Below are 17,732 nucleotides of genomic sequence, written 5' to 3' on the forward strand. Positions count from 1 at the left end.
ATTTATGAATAGCAGCTTCTAAAACAGCCTATAAAACAGTGATAATAATATCCTAAAAAGAACCCTTTGTACATTTTATTAAAATTTTATATATAATCTCCCATCCAAAAAGAGGTGAATTGTCCAAAAGACAACTATATGAATAATGTTTGAAAGTACAGCAGGCCTACTAGAGGGGATCTTTACATTATTCTAGCAGACTTTTATACATCTATCTTTTTCACGCTTGCAAGAGTCCTATATACATATTATTATAATTTTTCTTCCATCCAAAAAAAAGTGCATTGTGCAAAAAATAACTATAAGAATTATCTCTGAAAGTGCAACAGGCTTACTAAAGGTGATCTTTACATTATTGTAGCAGACTTTTATACATCTATCATTTTAGCGTTTGTGAGAGAGGGAGATTGGAATGGGTTATTTATCAACCATTGGTCTCCCATACTAAGGAAAACCTTGAACATATCGCTTTGAATCTATGGACGGCCCCTATCCGTTTAGCATGCCTCTTCCCAAGTATAAGTCCTGGCCATCTTCCCATACCAATAATGAATCAATGGTATCTTATCTAATTTCCAATTCTGGAATATCGGCGACCTGGCTACCGCTATGGCAATAGAGACAAAGTATTGCTGATATTTTTTCAGATGGTAAACCTCGAATGAGGACTCTAATAGGACCAATCCTAAGAAGGCGTAATTTGTACTGTGAAATTAATAGCTTCAAAGACTTCTACCCAAAATCGATGTAAATGACAGCAATAAAAGAAAACATGATTCCAAATACCTGTCTCAAGATCCTGACAACAATGCTCTGGTCGAAGTGGGAACATCTTATGTAGCCAATCAGTGTATAATAAGTCAGCCATCTTGAAAGAAAAGCCATCATTTTATAATTGGCAGCTTGTAGCACTCTGCACCCTACTTCACATAGTGTCTGCCACTCTTTACTATTAAGGCTGCATCCTGTTTCTTTTTCTGGTTTTAGAAAAAATGTATCGACCTCTTTTTGCTCCCCCGTCTGGCATAGCAAAGAATATCAATTGCCCACTCCAAGTAAATTATACTCCTATAATTGCAATATCATCCTTAGTGCTGAAGTATTCACCATCACATAATTTTCTCTTAAACTGGTTATTTGGTTAAAACTAAAACAAAGGGCTGTATTCCTGGAAACCAACAAATCCCAGGTGATCCGGTTTGATAGTTTGTAAAAGTCCCCCAGTCGTTCGAACCCTGCCTCCTTCCATAAATCGAAGATCCCTTGCGAAAACTGAAGACCCAAGCCTTTGCAATCAGATATTTTTATAAATGGATGGCATACAGGAATTTTACCTGTTTTAAAAAAAGATTGAATGCGATACACTAAATCTATTATTGACTTGTATTTAGATTTTTTCGGCTATTTAGGAAAGCGGAGGAAAACAGGTCCTTTTATTGCACTTTCAGATAACATTATATTAAAAATAAAATTTTCGAATTTAGAGGGTGACATTGGAAGCTGAACTAGAACATTAAACAATGCTGCCTGATAGTATGTTAAAAAAGTCAGGAGAGTTAAACCCCCCTGAGATATATCTAATTGTAATATCCAAAGTGTAGTTCTTTATTGTTTATTCGCCCAAACAAATTTTCGGATCATTTTATCTAGATTCTGAAAATAGGATTTGGGCTTTTTAAGAGGGAGGTTAATAAACAAAAATACAAATAATGGTAAAATAGACATTTTATTCATTGATACTCGACCGCTAGTGTGAGAGGAAGCAGAGACCAGTAATCCATGAGCCTCTTTGCTTTTTTGAGTGTATTTCCATAATTAAGCATAAACAATTGATCATAATTATTCGTTACAAATATACCTAGATATCTAATAGGTTTGGATGATATCCGTTGCAGGGAGAGTGGGAGACTGCCTTAGCATTGAACATCAAAATCCCAGTATTGGCATGATTTAGCCTATACCTCCCCTATCCGTGTAAAAACTTGAATTTCATCAAATGCATTTTGGATGTTAACGGATCTGCTGATAAGTAAAGGATAATATCATTTGCAAGTAATTTAATCTTGGCATGGCATTCAGGGGAGATAATACCCCTGGACTGTTAAAAAATTTTATTGTCAGAGGTTCTATAAATAACAAAAATAGAAGAGGGGACACCGGGCATCCCTGCCTAATCCGGCGTCTGATCCTTACAAGTCCTACCTCTTCTTGATTAATCACAATGTTTGCCTCTGATCCTGCATAGAGCTCTTGTAGCATTTTAACCAGCTGTACGGGAAAACCACATTTTTGTAATATAAAAAACAGAGCCTGCCAGTCAACAAGGTCAAATGCTTTTTCCACATCGAGCATTAAAATCCCGGCCCTGACCTTGCTGACCGACAGGAAATCGATTACTTGTGTTAAAAAATAGGTATTGGAGGTTATCAATCTGTGTGGTAGAAAACCTGTTTGATCCGGATGGTCCACGTGTTCTGCACACAGGGCCGATCTTGGTTCCCATATTTTCATAAATATTTGATAGTCTACGTCTAATAGACTGATGGGACGATGCGCATTGGGGTCCCTTGGGTCCTTGTCTTTCTTTAAAAAGCATACCACCACGGCTTCCTTAGATGTTTTTGATACAATTTACCCATCTTTTAATACATTAAAAATTATCAGAAAAGGTAGAAGTAGTGCCTGGAAGGTGTTATAGACTTCTACAGGTAGACCATCATTTTCTGCAGCTTTCGCATTGGCCATATGTTTTAGTAAGGCCAATCTCTAGTGAGAAAGGCTTAGTAAGGGAATCCCTCTGACTATTGGACATGCAAGGTAATTGCAAAGATTCGAAATATTGTGCAAGTAATTCAAAGTCAATATCATGCGCTTCCTCATGGATACTTTTAAAGTGCCAAAGGAATACCATAGCGATCTTATCCTTTGAATCTTCTGCTATACCCATTTTGAGATCCCTAATCTGATCAACTACATTTTTACTACTTTGCACTTCAGTAGCCCAAGCCAAATATCATCCTATATGTTGGATTTCCTCGTAGAGTTATTGGTTATAAGCCATACTGCCCTTAATATCCTCCAATTAAATAATTCTTTCAGTTGTTCTTTGGATGTGGCTAAATCTTGCTGGCAAGCAGTTTTCTAGCATTCCGAGCTGGCCTTATTTAGCTTATCCCTCGATTTTTCAACAACTGTCTGCAATGTCAGGATTACTTGTGCTCGTTGTTTGCTAACCGCAGCATTATAACCTATTACCTGCCCCCTAAAAGCTGCTTTAAAAGCCTTCCAAACGATGAATACCAAAGGTGAGTTCTCATTGATTGAATTTTTATTTATAAAAAGCTGCCTTTCTTTAATCCAGTCCAATCTTCGAGAAGAGATTTATCAAAGTGCCAACAATGACTGTTTTTCACCCCTAGCCCATCTATTTTGATTATCGTGGAAACTGTTGAGTGATCAGAGAGTGAGTTTGTGATAATCTCTTATTCCCCTCTTTCCAACCATTTGTCCATTAGAAACCAATCTATTCGAGAAGCCATCTTAAACCTAGAAGAATAACAAGTGTATTGTAAATGGCCTGGATGGCCTTGACGCCTTGGGTCTAAGAGGGCCATTTTGTGTTTCATTCTATTTATCTGCTTCATTGTTTTAGGCTTTAATAGCTTCTTGGCTTTATTTGAAGTATGGAGCCTAATATCCTGAATGTAGTTAAAATCCCCTCCCAATATTATTGATCCCTCCGAAGAAATTAATATATCGTAAATTTGCAGTAGAGCCTCCGTATCATCGAATATGGGACCATAATAATGTAAGAGATTCACCAATGTCCCCTCCAGCTTGACTTGTAACCATATCCATCGGCCTTGGGGATCTCGGCTAACTTGTTGTATTTGCCAATTGTATATATTACCAAATATTATAGCAACCCCAGAGCAGCCATATTCGCAGATGTAAAATAAACGTAAGTATATCTTTTTGGTAAGGATATTTTAGGAGTGTTTTACTTAAAATGTGTTTCCTGGATAAACAGAAACTGAGGGGAAAGGGACAACAGCCAATTTAACAGGGAGCCTGCTTTTCTATGATTCAGTAACCCATTCACATTGCACGAGATTATTTTAATACTATACATTTCTCATAATATTTGACTGAAATCTTGACTTGCCTCTATATTTTTTCTTAGCACGAGAGGGCCAAAACACAAAGCAGATAGAATAAAGAAGTAAAGCAAAAGAAAGAACCAACAAAGTTTTTCTCTGTATTCCCATTCCCATTGCCCTCCCACCCCACCTTCCCCTCCCACGCAATGGGAACCCCCTTTCCATCCCACCTCGTGGAGAGCCCGTCTCAAAGGATGCCATGGAATCGCATCCAATGCCCACCTATACCAGCTCCTCCCGGCCCCCCACCCACATTGCTTGACACTTTCATACTCAGCCATATCTTTAGCTTTTAATTGATTTTAAGAAAGCTTGCACATCCGCCAAAATGGCAAACAGCTTAAAATGGCCTTTCCAAAGAAGTTTTAGCTTAGTATATTGCACCACTGAAGCGTGGGCACCCATCAGCCTGAACTCATACGCTAGCTCTTGAAAGGCCTTCCTGCGCCTTGCTGAGGCCACCGATAAATCAGAAAAATGTTCAGAGTCACATTTTGAATGACAGTAAAATATTTCTGCTGGACAGCTCTAGAGACTCCGTTGCCCCGCTCAAGCGCATCTCTTCCAAACGCGACAAAGACGCTAATCGGTGGTTTAATAAGAGCTCAAAACCACCAAATTAACAGTCCGTCGCGCGGAGCGGGCCTGGAGGAGAAACTATTGCCCCACTTTGAAACTGGAATACTCTAACATCCTGAGCCAGTACAAAAAAGACATCTTGGAGGCTAAAACATCTTATTTCTCCTCCAAGATTTTAGCAGCAGAGAACCAGTCTAAGGAGATTTTTACCATCGTTCACAACCTGGCGTTCTCAGACCGAATTACTCTAAAACCAGTCCCGTCTGAAGATCTTTGCCTCTCTCTCAACGATTATTTCATTCACAAAATTTTAACCATCAAGGCCAACATCCCTCCTCCTTCCCCCTCTTTTGTTGCTCCTCGATGTCCTCCCCCCAAGGGCGCACTGACCACCCTTCCTCCAATCACTAAGGAAAATCTTACCTCTTTGATCCCTTTGATCAAATCTGGCTCCCCGCACGATCCCTGTCCTGCCCATATCCTCCGCCACATCTTTGTCTCTTGCCCAGACCCTCCCCTTCATCTCCTAAATAGCTCCCTCTCTCAAGGCATAGTCCCCAGCTCCCTGAAATCCGCGGTAATTGTGCCCATTTTGAAAAAACCGGGGGCAGACCCTTCTGTCCCAGCCAATTTCCGCCCCATCTCCCTTTTGCCATTTTTGGCTAAAGTGCTCGAGCGCCACGTCACTCGCGCCCTGAGTTCCTTTGTGGAGAAGCACGGAGCCCTTGCCTCCCGCCAAGCTGGCTTCCGCCCCGCACACTCTACGGAGTCCGTGGTTATGTCGGTTCTAGACACCCTCAGGGAGGGCATGGATACTAATCAGCACCAGGCCCTTGTGCTCCTCGATCTCTCAGCCGCCTTTGATACAGTGGATCATAACATTCTACTCTCCCGTATCGGGGCGGCGGGGATCGGGGGGTCTGCCCTGGTCTGGCTATCCTCCTTCCTGAGTAACCGCACCCAGGCTGTCCGCCTGGGTGAATTCACAGCGGACATCCGGAAAGTTCAGTGCGGGGTCCCCCAAGGTTCCTCTCTCTCTCCCCTTCTGTTTTATTTGTATATTGCCCCCCTAATTTTTTCTCTTCAACAGATGGAGGTCACCGTTTTCAATTATGCGGATGACCTCCAGCTGGTCTTTAATCTCTCTTCTCCCTCTGCTGTTCTTAACTTCCAAACTGTCATGCTTCATATCAGGGACTGGATGAACCACAACCACCTGAAACTCAACCCTGATAAAACCGAGTTGGTGCTGACGGGTGGTTCATCCAGCCCCTGGTCCCCCCTCTTCTGGCCCCCCGCCCTTGGTCCCTCTCCTGCTCCCTCTTCCTCAGTTAAAACCTTAGGCATAAAACTTAATTCTCAACTCACCCTTCACTCCCAGGTCAGTTCTGTGGTATCCTCTTCTTTCCTCTCACTGCGCACTATACGCAGGGTGTCCCGTTTCTTCACTTTCTCTGCCCTCAAACTCATTATCTTGGCCATGGTGATGTCCCGCCTGGACTATGGGAACGCCCTGTATGCCGGTATCCCCGCATACAGTTTGCGTCGCCTACAACAGATACAAAACCAGGCGGCTCGCCTGGTCTTCAATCTCCCTAAATGTCACCATTCCACCCCACTTCTGAATTCACTACATTGGCTCCCCGTGCGAGCTAGAATTCAATTCAAGCTCGCATCCATTACCTTTTTGGCCCGATCGGGCTTGGCGCCAGCCTTCATTTCTTCTGAAATTGCCTCATATATCCCCACCAGGACTTTACGTTCCTCCTCCCAGTCCCTCCTCACCATCCCACGCTTCCGGAGAAAGAAGTGGGGAGGATCTAAATTTGCTATTCTTGCCCCTACCCTCTGGAATTCCCTTCCCCTTGAACTTCGTTCCATCACCCTCTATTCACAGTTTCGCAAATGCCTTAAAACCCACTTATTCACAAAATCCCTTGTATAAACGCTCCCCCTTCCCTCCCTGTTCTTAACCTCAGTTTCCCGTCAGCCATAGCGCCAAGAAACCGCTGGTATACGTGCGCTCTATAAATACTTTCAAACTCAAACTCAAACTCAACTCAAACTTTCAAACTCAAACTCAGAGTACTTGCTCTTTTTTCTAAAAGTCCGAAAAGTTGACCACGATCGATTGCGGATATTTGGCACCTGGATACTGGTGGAAAGGCACTCTATGTCCCCGCATAATCATCAAATCCTCTGGAGATGAAGGTAGAATATGTTTTTGATCACCATATAGATAAGTTGTGGAACAGACTGTATTTCGCCCTGCGACTCTCTTCCTCCAGGGATTCCTGTGAATCTTAGATTCAAGCGTCTTGAGTGGTTCTCAATCGTCTCAAGTTTCATCTCTAGTTCAGAGATTTTGTTTAGCTCTGGCAAAATATGAGATTTAGCTAGTGCTAATTTGTCTTCAATATCTGAAATTCTTTTCTCAGCTTCTTGTATTCGCTTTAGTAGTGCCATCAAGTTATCTTCAAGCTTGGACAGTCTTTGGTTTATCATCTCCGTATCTAGGGCTTGTTGCACCTTTAATCCTCGTAACCCAATTACAATGATGTCAAGTACTGTTTTTATGGGTTCTGGTAGTGGTCCTAGGGTTTTGCACACAAGGTAGATTAGTGTGACACCAGACCACAGATAAAAAGTTAGGATACCAGATACAAGCAATCGGGCCTGGGGACATTTCCATCCCACCAATACCTGTTCTTAGTACTCCCGCCTGTTAGGAAGAACCTCTGAAGTTGTATTAATATTATATGTTGTGTCTAGGGATTTTCCCTATGAGGGCCTGTATTAGTGATAGGGCATACTGTCTTTGTTTGCGCCACGGCGCACATTTAAACAAGCGTGCTGGGCACAAACAGGAACCCTGTGCCTTAATACAATGAATACGCTGCCCCAGGGTAGCTGGCAACTCGTGCTGCCCTGGGCGCAGAACATTCATTGAAAGGTGCTCCGTGTTTCACAATGCAGGCGACACCCCTGCCGCAGTGTGAAGAAGGGAGAGAGATTTCCTTGCAGGCAGGTGCAGTGAGTGACTGCACCCACCTGCAGAAAGATGTTTTAGGGTGGTCCATGGGACCCCCTTTCATCTCTCCAGAGGCATGCTCACAGGGTGTGCACTCTCAGTGTGTCTTCTAAGTGGATGTTTGCCTCTACGACCACGTGCATAATATGGCACAGGCGCGAGTCAAAGCGATTCCCTCATTTGCATGGGGCCACGCCCTCATGCAAATGAGGGCATGCCTGCTTAAGATAGCGCCGGCGCACATGTAGCGCCAGTGCTATCAGTATTACAGAAGGGGCCGCACAAGCATCTACAGCCCGTTCTGTGATACGATAGTGCCCAGGGGCAGAAAAATTGGATGTACACGCTTGTTGTATTTCTGGGGGACTATTTATAATACTGCTCCGAAAATGCATACAAAATGAGGATCAGGAAGACTGCCTTTGGTATAATATTAGCCAAGAGGCCTATAGCGATTATTAGAAGTGCCCTGAGGTTCCAAATCATGAGAGTTGGAAAAAAATACCTGATTGAATGGGATATAGCAGATAGGCAAGATAGGGAAAGAAACATTGGCAAAGCTAATAGCTTTAACCTATCAGACCTATTGACTTTGTTCATGTTTTTAGCCATCTTGAACAACATTGCGGCTGATGTGAACCAGGGCAAAAAAAAAGAACTAATGGCGAAATCGTCGCATCATTTTGTAGGCACATGCATGTGTTCAACACGCATGCATGCATCGTCAAACGGTACTGTTTTGTCTTTTTATTTACAAACCTGAGATGGTACATTAAATTTATAAAAGTAGCGTGAAAGTACCGTTTTATAATGGATCTTGATGTGGGAACTTCTCTTGTACTGGCACCGGGGTCAGATATTGAGCCTTGTATGCGCTCTGGCCAATGTAAACATAGCATTCATTACAGCTAGCACAGTAATACTTTGGGTTCTGCTTCTTATGTCCCGTGGCTACCACAATAAGCATTACTCAAGCCATCATGAGGCAGTCACTTTAGTCAGGTACTTCGGTTTTCCTTCCAGTTTGTATTTCCCATGTACTCAGTATTCGTTCAGATCCACTTGTTGGCGACGTAATGCATCAATTGTCTGTATGTTGCAGTAGTTTAGCCTCTCCCGGTTCATGAGTCCATTTCAGATAAGGCCCTGCGGTTGGTGGCAATATTTTTTTTTAAACTCCATTGCTGCTTCAAGTGTAGTGAACAACTTCAAGGTACCCTGGTGATGGATTCACAGTCTAGCCATATATAGCATGGCATAGGGAATTGCCTCATTGAAGCTTCATTTTTTACAGGGGAGTACTCTCTACGAGCCACCTGCAATGTTGCCATGATGTTGGGGAAGACGGCTACGTCGTTTCCATGATAGTTTTCTTTTCCCTAGAGAGGTTGAGCACTGTGTCCTGATCTCTGTAATTTAGAATTCTCTGTATAATGGGACATAGCGGCAACCGGGGGGCAGCCGCGCCTCAAGAGACCGGTGCGCTCTCCCTACCGTCAGCACACTAGATAAGTGCTCATCGCCAAATATTTCCCGCAACATCAACTCAACATATTGTTCCATTTTGCCGGTATTGGTGAATTCTGGAATATCAGTGAATCTCAGGTTGTTCCAGTTGGATCTTGCCTCAAGATCCTCATTTTTAGCTTGCATCAGCGCCAGCACTTTTCCATATTCAGGCATTTCTATTTCATATTTTGCAGAGTATCTTCAGTTGGAGAAATGTGTTGTTCTGTCTCCATTAGGCGCACTGTGTGCTTGTCCAATTTAGCCGTCATGTCATCCATTCTCATATTGAACGTTTCTATTTTACCACCTATAGACTGTAGGCTTTGCTGCATGGCATTTAGCGTAGCTTCGAGTGCAGTGGACTACTGGGGCAAGGGATCTTGTTCAGAGTCCAAAAAGTTGTGTTGTAGTTTGGTGGCCCTCTTTGGTTTAAATGTGAGCCGGTTTGGTGCCTGTCCGCCTTCCCCATTGTGTATATGTTGCCTTTGTTGTCGCGCTTGGGTGACTCGGGTAGGTCCGCTGTGTAGTTCCAAAGTGTCTATGTCAGCAGTACCAGCAATGAGTATGCGAGGCGCTTTGCGTCCTGCGGAGGGGTGTTGCAGCTGCCGAGGATCACCCCCTCAGTCTCGCAGAACTTTTTGTGGAAATCTGTGGAGGAGGATTTGTCCTCCTCTGCTTCTTGAGTTTGGTCTGCTGTGGCAATGTCTTGCTAGTTTATGGGACTCTTTATCCCACGCCAAATTCTCAACAGCTCTTATGGTGGAGAGGACAATTTGCCAACAAGCACCTAAGCACTCTGAGTAGGATTAAGTGACCTTATGTCGCTGCATGCCTTGAAATGCGTTGCCCTGTTCTGCAGTCATTCTTGTATCACAGCTCCCATCCTCCGATGTCTGCTCTTGGGGTAGATTGGTCAGGTTGTTGGTGGCATATAGCATATATTTAGTAATAGTATGCCAACTTCCACCCACACCGTAGCCCTCTATTGCTCTCTGGAACTAGAGGTGACCTGTTCTGTGCATCGGCTGCATGGTGCGCAGACACCCAGTCCTCACTTTGTACACCGTTCTCGCCGGCCGCCATAGCGCCCCAGGCCTCCTGCACAGACCCCCAGTCAGTTTTACGTGTGCGCGGCTGGATTTCAGATGTGTCCTGCTTCACTTATAGGGGCCCAGATAGAGGGCAGTGTTCTCCAATCATGGGAAATGCAGCTTCAATTATTTATTTTAAGAGGATTCCTCCCTGGGCGCTCACTTTGGCCGCACTCCGGGCAATGTGCAGAGCGCCTTGCTGCCACAGCGCTCACCACACCTGTTTGGCCCACCGTAGCCCATCTGCAGCGGCATGATCTCCTTCCTGCCACGCGGCCTCCTCACCTCACTTTACCTGCCCCCTCCTCTCACCTGGGCAGTACAGATGGTGGGTGCGGTCACAGGCTTGTCAGCAGCCAGCCCGCCTGGTCACACAGCCCAGTGCCTCCGGCAGTTACGGGCGCCACTTCCTACGCAGGAGGGCTCCCATACAGCGATCTCTTAAGAGCCAGATTTCTGCTTCTCTGCTGTGCCAGGCATAGTTTGGGACATTGGCTGATGTTCCCCTGTGACCTGCTTAATGGGAACTCTGTTCCCAGGGTGGATCATCGACCAGTTGCAAGATATTGGGAAGATTGAGTCTCGCGGTCCGCTGATCCTCACTAATATTCTGCCATCTTGCTTGGGTCACTTTAGCACTCCCCATCCTATGCTAAATTAACATAATTTTTTAGCTTTTAAAATTGTGTGTCCCGCCCAAATTTATACTATCAGAAAATGTGCTAGCTGCATGTAAATTGATTTCCCACCCATTTTAGACATCCCACTTGGAGCATTATTATTGAAATTTAGTAATATGGTATTGTGTACAGAAAAGGCTGGTCTTAACTTCTCTGCAAATAAATATAGAATGCCAGAGATAAGTGTGACACATTCCAACACTTGTATGTTAAATAAACATGCATTATTTGTTCTGTCTCTCACTCAAAACATCATACCAGTCAACCTGTTAGCTCTCAAATGAGGGTGAGATCAGATGTCGCAAAAAGTGATACAAATTACAGTGACTAGAGTTAAAAAAATAACATTTTAGAGGATGTTTCACATTTGCAAAGAGGGGAACCTTATTAAAGTATCTGGACGAGTGTTGCGTTTTTGGATGGTGGATCTTGTTGAAGAGAGGGCCACATCTGCCAAATCTAGATAGATAGATAGATAAACTTTAGCATGACAATTTATTTAAAACCATCACAATATAAAAACAGTTGTCGTGATAAAACATATAGCACAAATGCAAAAACATAGTGCAACACAATCGATCAATGCTTCAAGCCGCACTCAACTGCCTTGCGAACCTGGGCTACTAAAGTGCAAAGTGCAGTATTGACTTCCTAGCTTTAAAAGAAATAAAAGGGACCCTCAAATTCGGCCAGCATAGAAACCTACTCCTAGTACATAAGGTTTGTGCCATTCCAACGGTCCTGAAGAAAAAAATTCAATAGACAAGTTTGTGATTAAAGTGCAATGTGCCAATTCTTAAAAAAGGAACCATGGATTTTACCCCAGGATTAGACGTGGCGGGATTCATGCACTGGACCACGGAGGGCCAGCGCTCCATAGGGAATTTCTTTGACTTCACAGGGCCTCAGTCCTTCTCTGACTTCCGCGGAGACTGGGATCTTCTGGAATCGGAACGTTTCTGCTTTGTTCAGATCCAACACTGGGTGATCCACCCTGAGGTTCGTGTAGGTGTGGAGCGACTCCTGACCCCTTTTGAGAGGTGGCTCCTTACAAGACCCAGGGATGCCCGCCTAACGACGGATTTGTACAGATTAATTTGGGACACCCCAATAACTGGGAAATCTCCTAGTCAGTTGCGCATCTATTGAAACCACCTCGGATATCGCTACATACTGGTATCTGACCCCCCCCCCCCGGCTTTACAAAGGGAACTCCTCCCGCAGCCCCAACTGCTGGAGGGCGTGTGGCTCACTTGCTACTCTAACTCACCACCTCTTGTGGGACTGCCCCTCCCTGGCAAGCTACTGGAAGCAAATACTAGACGATATCGACCTACATTTTGGCACTGAGATCCCCCGTTTGCCAGCATACATCCTTCTGGGTCTTCCTAACTCACTCACGTTCCCACTCAGGGGGAAGAGAGGCCGGCAGATGGCCTTGGATCTAGGAGCAGCCCTACAACTGATCCTTTCCCACTGGGGCACTCCGAAGATTACGACTCATCTAGAGTGGCTTCACAGACTCTGGGGAATGGAGAACATCTCGCTTACATTGGCGCATCCGGTGGCCTCCTTCTGTGATCTGTGGCAACCTTTTCTCACATTGCTCACTGCAGAGTTCACAGAGCTCAACTGCCCAAAATATCTGAGGGTCCTGCGGCTTGCTGATCCACCCACTCCTGGATGACCGGCCGGCCACGTGTCTCCCTTACTCGCCGACTTCCTGTAATAGTGGGCCCAGGACACTTTTGCCTTGGTTGTTTTGCTTGGGGTTTAGGGGGGGGGGGAGGGTTTAGGGTAGGGGTGGTTTCTTCTTTGTTTTCCTTCCTTAAGTGTTCAGTTGTTTTGAGGGGCCTTCGAACGTGCCAGTCTTTCGGGCTATATTGCGACACATTATGCTTCTGCTGGACATGTATGTTTTCTCATGTTGTTGAAATCAATAAAAGAAATTTAAACATAAAAAAGGAACCGTGTTCATTTTGGCTGGGGTGTTCTAATCAAGTTCAGTGCTGGAGAAACCACAGCCTCCCCTGCTAGTTATACTATGTGCAATAACAGGTTCATTGAGATCACAAGTGAGGCGCTGGTGCCAATTATGCGTCACCATGCTAGTCTGCAATATGGAGAAGGACAGATACACATGCATTTTCATACGGGAGAACATTTTAACTATCATCTGCGCATCTGTTTAAAAGAAAAAAAGAAAGGGAAAAAGTCAAAGAACCCAATATGATCCAGCTAAAACAGGGTAAAAGGGATAAACAGTCACCAAAGTAGGTAGGACAGTTAAAAAGTATCCATGGGATAAGTTCATTAGCTTCCGTGGTTCTCTGAGGAATTTCACACAATGAGCTGATAGCTGTGGGTTCACAGCAGTCATACATGCGATGATAGCCATAGCGCATTGTCTTATGGCGAGTTTACGAAATAGGGGTTTCAGCCAGGAGCATCATAGGTTTTTCAAGGGTGGGCACACACATGTAACATGAGAGAGAGTTTTCTTTTTATAGTTGCATAAGCAGCAGTGCTGTTCCATGGGCCCTGTTAGCTGTCCAAATTTGTAGCCTTTTAGTGGAATTAAGCCACACCTCAGTCTCTGCAGTTCTTTTTTTAACGGCCAGTTTCATGGGGGAGACTAAGTACACTGTTTTTCCCAGATCTCGAGATAGTTTTCGTTTGTCATCAATTCCTGATTGGATCTTTGCCCTTTTTACCAACAATTATGCAGTAAGCTTCGGGATTAAGTTGTGAGCAAAGATATTCTATGCATTCAGGGCTTCCAATGCCTCACTCAAGTACAGTTCCCACATTCGTTTTTTGTCATGAATACCTGGCCTTATCAGTTCTTTCAAAGACCCAGTTGGTGCCGCTCTGAGTTTTGTGTAATATGCCAAAAAGCGGGCCTTCGACATTATAGATTGTTTATGAAGACCAAATCCCAGCCGTATGTGCGAGGATGGTGCCACATCCGAGAAATTGCATAAACGTCTGCAACATCTTGTTTGCGCTTTGTCCAAACTGAGATATGATCTTTAAAAATAAAAGAGCCATACAAGAGCATGGAAAACCATTTGACATTAATTACTATACATCGGCCCATTAAATAGGGCCACTCATTCCGGTAGCCAATTTTTTAAAACTCATTGTCATTGACTAGGCTGAGTCCTTTACATGGCAAAGATATGTAACATGGGAACCACGGTTGTTAAAATGGATGCCTAGATAAATAAGGCTTGTCACTTGTTCCAGAACCACATTGTTCATTGAAAAATTTAATTTGGCAGCATATCTGTTTTTGACTCTACAAGCCATGATTTTTGTTTTGGCATAATTGACTTCAAGTTTGTTTTCCTCCCAACAACTGCCAAAGATCGCTGCAGCCCTACCGTGGTGTGGTCGTATAATCAAGCATCATCTGCTTACTGGAGGCATTGTTATATGTGGAAGTCTGCAAATTTGGGAGGAAAATCATGTGCAGACCAAATACTTTGTTTATATCCACCAGGTATAAATTAACAAGCATTTACAATGCAATGGTCTCGGCATTGTTAAAGTTAGAGCTATTGATATTGCTTATGACATTGCGTTTTTCTGCATTTAAAAGATTGGAAGAAACCGTCTTGCTATTTTCAATTTAGTAGCTAAATGTGAGACTTAGTGTTTTTGCTCAGAGACACAGAGTCTAACATATAATGTCAGTTATAGCAATCCACGGATAGAAAGCTTTTATCATAGAGTACCAGTTAAAAATAGAGCCGCTCATTCTGAGTTACCTACATACTAAGATTTACTCAGTAGTGTAAGAGGCAGTAATGTATAGAGGCATTTCCACTCAAAGGCACCTTTATAGAAGCACACAAATAAAAATACATACAGTTATAGAGCCTCCTGTCCATATATTGAGACTTGTAACTGTGTGAATTTGGGTATGATAGAAAGTTAGTAAGAAAGAGTGAGTAGTAAAGTAGTATTGATAAAGTGGTATGTTTTGTAATAAATCAGTAATGGTGTATTAGAGTGTTATTAGTATTAATGTTTGTAGTACAGTGAGGATTAGAGTGAGTATGAAAGAGTGTGGTAAACATTGGTATTATTTGCAGTGTATTAGATAGTGTTTGTAGTGGTGTAGTAGAAGTAGTATTGTTGGTTGAGTTAGTGTATAGATAGTGTACTATTACATGATTAATAGTTGTGAAGAGAGAGAGCAAGGTGTGAAGAGTAAGTTGTAGACTTTAAATGGAGAAGTAAGTATTAGTAGCAGAGTGCTGTAAGTATTACTGTGAAAGTATAGAGATACATTAGTTCCTTTCTTTTAATATTAGTACATATATACAAAAAAGTGTGTACATGTATACATATGTGCATGTGTAATCGGTTATCAGAATGGTGCATATAGATGCATGCAAGTACATATAAAACAATATTTATTCTTTGAAAAAACAAACAGTAAGCCAAATGTTGTATGAGATTTTTATTAACTTAAATTTCCAATTTTTATTTATTATTTTTATATAATTTTCTACTTTTATGATGTTTGCATATTGTATATTTTAAGCTTCGTCTAGAATTTCGATAATGCATTCATTTTGAAAGATGATATTTAATGTCTTTGGTAGGTGTGGCATAAGAGCCTCTGCAAAGTCCTCAATATCTGCTGGTATATTTAGGTGGTCCATTAGAAGCGTATTGTTAATTTGTACCGATTTTCAAATGTTCATTGTCTTCAATTTGTATTGTTACCGTACTTTTTTCCTGAGTTGTATTCTCTAGTCCATATATTGTGATTTTAAGCTCCTCTTGGGGTGGCTCTATTTTCTGTGAAATGAAAAAAACATTTGTTAATAAAGGCATTTATACTGTACATGCATGTATTTATTGCTAGTTTTGAACGTGCTTTTGTGAGAAATAGAAAAGTGCCATAGATGCTGAAGGAAATTATAAAATATATTACTGTTAATTGCATATTGCCTGAGAGGTAGAGAAATGTGTGTGTATGGTTAGTTACTGTTGAAGACTAAAAGGACGTTATTATGCGATATTATTTATGTATTTTATTAAGGAGGTGGTGGTATGTTGTAGATTTTTATGATGTAGAGTGTCTGAAATGTAATGTAAGAGGAATCCAAGATGAAAGATATTTCGAGAGATGTATGTTTGTACAGTGAGTTTTTAGCTAATAGAATTTGAATATGTAGAGGTAGGGAGTGATATAGTGTGAATATATCAGAAGGTAAGTTACAGTTAAGATAAAAAAGATTCTTGTATTTAAGGAAATTGTGTAGTATTGTGGTTTAAGAAGAGGTAAACGTAGACGTAGAGAGTTGGATGTTGTTTTGCTTTAGATTTAGAAATGTATGAAATTGCTGGTATTTTGATTGAAAGTTAGTGTTATATATAGACAAAGTAAGGTATTTTAGCTTTGCATGTGGTAGCATGTAAGGTACACATAGTGAGTAAAATAGGTAGTATGGTATGGTTACGGAGTAGCATTCTAAAATGTGTGCAAAATTAATAGAACAAAAGATGTAGTATGTTTTGCTGGTAAGATTTTACATATATGGACGTTGTTGGTATGTGTAATTGTAAGTATGTTGAAAGTGTTGTAAAAGTTTTTCTGTAATGTACTTTTCCTAAAAGTTTTGTATTTTGTAGTTATGTAGTGAGTTGTAGGGAAGGTAAACAGAAATGTAGTTAGTTAGAGATATACAGGCAGAGTGTTTAAGGTATTCATGTATATGCATGTAGGTAAAGTGATATATTCTTTTGGTATGACAGTTATGTGTACGACAGTTATGTGTACAATTGCAAATTGTATGTTGAAGAAAGAGCAACTGACGCTATTAGTTGCAAGATTAAAAAGATGAATGTAATCTGTGTTGTGTTTTAGATGTGTAAGTAAGTTTTTTGTAAAGAATGCAAGTCTTGTATTTAGAAATATTGTATTTTAGTTTGTACTTACTTGCAATTGTGTATTTCGAGTAGAATTCAATATTTTCTGGTTATTAAATTCATGCACTGTTAAATGAGTTATTTTGAGATATGTTCCAACTTCGATTGGAAAGTCTGCCGCATCTCTCCATAGTATTATTTTTACTGAGTCTGTTGCATCGTTGACTGTTATAGATTTTAGTTTTGTTTCTTGTCCTCCAATGAACACTGTTTTTGTTTCTTCCTCCTGTTAAATTAAAAACAAAAAATTAGTATTGGTTTGAGCATACATAGTATATAGTGGAGCAGTATAGTTGTTTATTGGAGAGAACATTCGAACCAAATTTTAGTTGATTGTTGTAGTGTATTTGTTGTGTAATAGTAAGTGTGTGCTACAGTGTGTACGCTAGAGAGTGTGCGGTAGAGAGTATTTTATTACAGTATATATATTATATAAGCTGTAGGAGAGTGTACATAAGAGTAGATGATAATATTTAGTATAGCTATCAATTTTACTAGTGTTGCGAACAAATAGTACTAATACTTTAAATGTGTCGGAAACTGTTGGGAATGTTCCATGTAATCAACATTATTCAATTGTGCATTTAGGTTCTCACCTGTATGCTTACTCATTGGTAATAGCGTTTTGTCAAATTCAAACAGTTATATATAAAAGAAATTATAAAAGGAGCGAGTGGAGTCGCCAGTACATTGTATGTGGTGTATAGTAAGTATAGTGCTATTAGTAGCAACA

This window comes from Triturus cristatus, chromosome 4_1 (genome assembly GCF_964204655.1).
Source record: "Triturus cristatus chromosome 4_1, aTriCri1.1, whole genome shotgun sequence".
In the NCBI taxonomy this organism is placed as follows: domain Eukaryota; kingdom Metazoa; phylum Chordata; class Amphibia; order Caudata; family Salamandridae; genus Triturus; species Triturus cristatus.